Raw genomic sequence first — 5624 nt, 5'->3', positions numbered from 1 at the left:
ACTCGACGGAGCTTGATCAGACTCTTGACTTGCTCTCATTCTTTCGTGTCTCTTGTCCCCTCATTCGACTGACCCCTTTGTTTCCCAGGTCCCCGTTGAATTCCCCGCGGGCCGGGGCAAGACTCTGTCTCAAAATAAATAAATAAATAAAAATAACTAAAAGGGAATCCTATCCATCTTCCCTCTCCGAAAATAAGATCTAACTTCCATTAGGGAAAAAGGGCGCTGACCACTCCAAATTGCTTCTTCCTGAAGATGGACGGTGAAATACTATGGCAGTTCCTCAGAGGAGGGTGATCCATGGTTCACAGTAAGGAAATCCAGGTTGATCTCTCTAGCTTGGGGCAAAATGTCAGAGTATTCTCTTCATGAAATTGTCCAGGGCGGCGCCTGTGGCTCAAGGAGTAGGGCACCGGTCCCATATGCCGGAGGTGGCGGGTTCAAACATAGCCCCGGCCAAAAATCACAAAAAAAAAAAAAGTGAAATTGTCCAGGCCTAGAAAACTTAAGTCCCTTGTCCAGTCTTGAATGGGGGAACCCTATATCACTAGAAAGGGGCAGTTAGCTTTTCTCTGGAGGAAGGGCAATTCAGCGGTTCACAATAGAATTAGGTCTTGGGTTAGAACCCTTTTCACTGTTTGTGGCCTAATGATATCATCTCTGGAAGACATAAATCTGATTAGTACATCATCTGATAGCTAAAGATCACCTTTTAAAATCAAAAGTTTAGTAAGGTTATAAGAAATATAACAATTAGGGCTCTTCCAAAGACAGCTTAATTGCCTCTGGGGTTAAGAGGGTTATAGCTTCTAACACCCATAAACAATGTGGCCATTCCTTGGCCTAGGTGTCAATTTCTTTAGTAAGATAAGCTACAGGTTGTAAAACTGGACCCTCGTGCTGGGTCATGACTCCTAGGGCAATTCCAGTCCACTCTGGATTAAATTGTTGTCTGGTAAGAATACTTAAAGCAGGGGCCTGTAAAAGAGCATTTTTCAGCTGTTGGAAAGCCTTATCTGCCTCCTGTTCCCATTTTTGAGTGAGCAGGCACTCTTTTTGAGTAAATTAAAGAATAGTGGTGGCGGCGCCTGTGGCTCAAGGGGTAGGGCGCCGGTCCCATATGCTGGAGGTACTGGGTTCAAACCCAGCCCCAGCCAAAAACCAAAAAAAAAAAAAAAAAAAAGAATAGTGGTTTAGCTATTCACATATCCAGGAATCCAGAGTTCACAAAAGTCTGTAATTCCTAAGAACCCTTGAAGTTGTTTGAGAGTTCGAGTTTTAGGATGAGCCAATATTCATTCTCCTCTTTCCTTGCCCAATACTCTGTTCCCCTATGAAAACTGGAGACCCAAATAGTACAGTTCAGGCACACATAATTGGGTTTTAGCCTTGGAAACTTTGTACCCACAATCAATAGAAAGTTAAATAGAGCTTGGGTAGCTTTGTGGCATTCCTCTGCATCTTGTCCTCCCAAAAGAATGTCATTTACATACCAAATAAGAGTCCCTGTGGGATATGAGGAGCAACTCAAGTCTTGGACTAAGGCTTGTCCAAACAAGTGAGGGCTGTCCCTAAATTTCGGAGGTAACACAGTCCATGTAAGCTGGGTGTAGAAGACAGAGGGTTCTTCAAAAGCATAAAGGTATTGGAAATTCTAATGAAAAGGGAATGCAGAAAAAGTTATCATTTAAGTCTAGGACTGTGAAACAGGCAGCTTTTTCAGGGATTTGAGGTAATAAAGTATACGGATTGAGAACTATAGGGTGGAGAGGAAACTGCTTCATTTATAATGTGGAGGTCTTGAACTAATCTCAAGGTCTCATTTGGCTTTGGCACGCCTTTCTTTTTTTTTTTTTTTTTTTTGGCCGGGGCTGGGCTTGAACCCGCCACCTCCGGCATATGGGACCGGCGCCCTACCCGTTGAGCCACAGGTGCCACCCTGGCACGCCTTTCTATTAACAATTTCTGTCGCTTCAGATTCTGTATTATGGTATTAGCCCATTCTCAGCTTCTGCTCTTACAGGGTATTGTATTTGATTGAGATAGACAGTGGGATTTTCCAACTTAATTTGAGCCAGTTGAGCATATTTTGCTTTTCCCACCTGTCTCTCGGTAGCCCATACTTGCGGGTTAATTTCTGACTCTAATAAGGGAAGGTATAGTATCGATTCTTGTCCCATATTCATATAAATGGTAGTCAGTATGTTCTTCCCCCCAAAGGGAACAGGACTTTCAGGCATAATTAGGAAGAGAGAACAGCTGGTCACTCCAATTGTCGCTTAAAGGCTGAGAGAAGAATTTAGTAACCCGTTTAGTTACAGATTTGGAGGATAGAAGGCCAGGGTTAGAGAAAAGTACAGAAAAAGTTGCTCCAGTGTCCAAAAGACATTCTGTCCTCTGGCCCTGCACTATGAGGCAGAGGGATGATGACACAGGAAAGAGCCGTGAGCAGCTGCCCCAGGCACTCTCAGTGCAGTTGGGGGTGGGGCTGATGAGATCACTGTCCCAGGAGGCCTTTTGCCTCCAGGGACAGGCTGTCCTCCAGTGGTCACCCTTGTATTCTGGACAGGGGCCCAGTGCCTTGCCCTATAGGCAGTGCTGGTGGGGGCAATCTCTCTTGAAATGGCCATTCCAACCACATTGGCAGCACTTGCTCTTAGCTCCTCTGGCTCCCCTCTGCCCTGCGTGGGCAGAGTACCATTACTAGATCTGCTTTCTTTTTTCTCCTTTTCCTCCTGATCTCAACTATAAAAAACCGCTGTGGCCATTTTAAGAAGATTCTCCAGGTTATGATCAGGACCTAGAGCCAATTTCTAGAGTTTTCTCTAATGTCTGGGACACTTGAATTATAAATTTACCTTTTAAAGTAATTTGGTGGCTTGGCGCCTGTGGCTCAAGTGGCTAGGGCGCCAGCCACATACACCTGAGTTGGCGGGTTCGAATCCAGCCCGGGCCGTCCAAAACAACAATGACGGCTGCAACCAAAAAATAGCCAGGCATTGTGGCGGGCACCTGTGATCCTAGCTACTTGGGAGGTGGAGGCAGGAGAATTGCTTTAGTCCAGGAGTTGGAGGTTACTGTGAGCTGTGTTGCCATGGTACTCTACCCAGGGTGACAGCTTGAGGCTCTGTCTCAAAAAAAAAAAAAAAAAAGAAAGAAAGGAAAGAAAAAAAAGAAATAATAATAATAATAATAATAATTTGGCCCTCTAAGGAATCAGGCAATAAATCAGGTGTGTTTTCTCACCACCTCCGTAAGCCACTCAAGAAAGGCTATGGGACTTTCATTTTTTTCCTGGTAAATAGTGGACAATTTAGAATAATTGATAGGCTTTTTCTTGGTTCAACATAAACCTTCCAGGACAGATGTTAGAAAATGTTTACACCACTAGTCAGTCACATTGTTTTTTAGGGTCCCATTCAGGATCCTCAAAGGATCTGTCTTCACATTCCTTTTCTCAGAGGACATACTGCTATCAGTATTGGACATGAAACACTAATTATCCCACTTTCTAGCCTTATCTAAGACTTCATTTTTCTCACTCAAAGTTAAAGTTTACACTAGTAGTAGCATTATATCTCTCCAAGAGAGGTCAAAGCTCTCTCCGAACCTCAATTTACCATTGCCAAAATGTGGAAACAGCCTAAATGCCCACCAACCCAGGAATGGATTAACAAGCTGTGGTATATGTATACCATGGAATACTATTCAGCCATTAAAAAAAATGGAGACTTTACATCCTTCGTATTAACCTGGATGGAAGTGGAAGACATTATTCTGAGTAAAGCATCACAAAAATGGAGAAGCATGAATCCTATGTACTCAATCTTGATATGAGGACAATTAATGACAATTAAGGTTATGGGGGGGGAAGCAGAAAGAGGGATGGAGGGAGGAGGGTGGGGCCTTAGTGTGTGTCACACTTTATGGGGGCAAGACATGATTGCAAGAGGGACTTTACCTAACAATTGCAATCAGTGTAACTGGCTTATTGTACCCTCAATGAATCCCCAACAATAAAAAAAAAAAAACTTTTGTATTCAAGGGAGGTGCCTGTAGCTCAGTGAGTAGGGCACCAGCCCCTTATACGGAGGGTGGCGGGTTCATTCGAACCCAGCCCCGGCCAAACTGCAACAAAAAAATAGCCGGGCACTGTGGTGGGCGCCTGTAGTCCCAGCTACCCGGTGGCCAAGGCAAGAGAATTGCCTAAGCCCCAAAGCTGGAGGTTGCTGTGAGCTGTGACTTTACAGCACTCTACTGAGGGTGACAAAGTGAGACTCTGTCTCTAAAAAAAAGAAAAGAAAAACTTTTGCATTAGAATTAGTCACCACTAGCTTTGCTCAGTGGCAGTATGGTAGCCAATGAGGTTTATCCAAGACGCGATTATTGCTAATTGAAAACTTTTCCCAATACCCCACCATGATGACTTGAAATATAGTTGGCATTGGCAATTTTTGGTGGTCTCTATGGAGACTGAATTAAAAAAAAAATAGAATGAGTCACAACTTAGTCTTAGAGAAAACTGTAATGACTTTGAACCTTTCCGTTTACATCAATAGACCAAAAAAAAAAAAAAAAAAATCAAATACCCAGATCATTTTCTTTGGCTTCCTTCATTTTTAAAGATTTTCTTTTTAAAGAAGAGACTGAACTGTAGCCCAGGGTTTAGGGCAATTCTTGCCTCAAGGGGTTGCCCTGGGCTCCTCTTCAATAGGCTCCTGGTCTCCCAGAGATACTGTGTAGGAGAGTCATTTTGGAGCGGACTTCTTGGCCTCTAATCATTAACATAGTTCAGCTTTTTGCAGACATGTGGAAAAGTTAATTGGATTTAATTTTGGAGGAAAAGGCAATGAAAAGGACCTTTTTGAAACACACTTATAACATCTTAAAAAAAATCAGAAAAAGCCAGGACAAACTTAACTAAATGTATAAAGCAATCCTTTACTGACATTCAAACAAAGCATGCAAACTACAAGGAGAGAGAGGGAGAAAGTGGCAGGGAGGGGTCCGTAGAGATAAGAAGAGGTTCAGGACCCAGGAAGACAGGAGAGCATAGTACAAGAGCTGGGAGAGCACATTTTTCAGAAGGTCCACCAGTGCTATGGAGTCAGAACTGTTGGTGGGGACCCCAGGACTTCTGGGTGCTACGTCTATTTGCTGGGCTCTCAAGCCTTCCAACATTCCCTTCTGCTCCTTTCTTTTGGAGCCAAGGGGAAGTAGAAAGTTGATTCCCCAATAGCCTCTCACCTATGACCTAGAGGTTGGCAGCTGCACTATGTGCTATTAGGGGCTGACAGGCATTCAAATTATTAGTCTCCACTATCATGATTATGGAGAAAAACAGGATAATGGCCCCAGTGCTTAACACAGATCTTCAGTCCCTGAAGACGGCCCCAAAATATGTTACCGGAATTTCTTCTTCAGTAGGTCGTTGGTCTCAGGAATTCTAAGAATGAACCCACAGACAACAGATCAGTGCTAAGATAGGTTTTTATTACACAGAAAGGAATACAGTAGTAAAAAGCACCAGGGCTTCTGGCAAAGGGGAAGACCCAAGTCGGAAGCCCCCAGAGTCCTTTGTCTAGGGGTATATATTACATTTTGGCCAGGACTTTCTTTTTTTT

The 5624-nt window shown here is 43.5% G+C and overlaps 1 non-coding gene across 1 annotated transcript; it reads left to right on the top strand.

The window, feature by feature from the left end:
- Positions 1–4332: 4332 nt before the first annotated feature.
- Positions 4333–4473, top strand: LOC128592782 (U4 spliceosomal RNA). The gene has a single exon (XR_008382005.1). It is a non-coding gene; the product is annotated as a U4 spliceosomal RNA (small nuclear RNA).
- Positions 4474–5624: the final 1151 nt, after the last annotated feature.

The sequence above is a fragment of the Nycticebus coucang genome, chromosome 8 (assembly GCF_027406575.1).
Source record: "Nycticebus coucang isolate mNycCou1 chromosome 8, mNycCou1.pri, whole genome shotgun sequence".
NCBI lineage: Eukaryota > Metazoa > Chordata > Mammalia > Primates > Lorisidae > Nycticebus > Nycticebus coucang.
The sequence above is the reverse complement of the archived record's forward strand: the minus strand, read 5'-3'. Positions and strand labels throughout refer to the sequence as shown.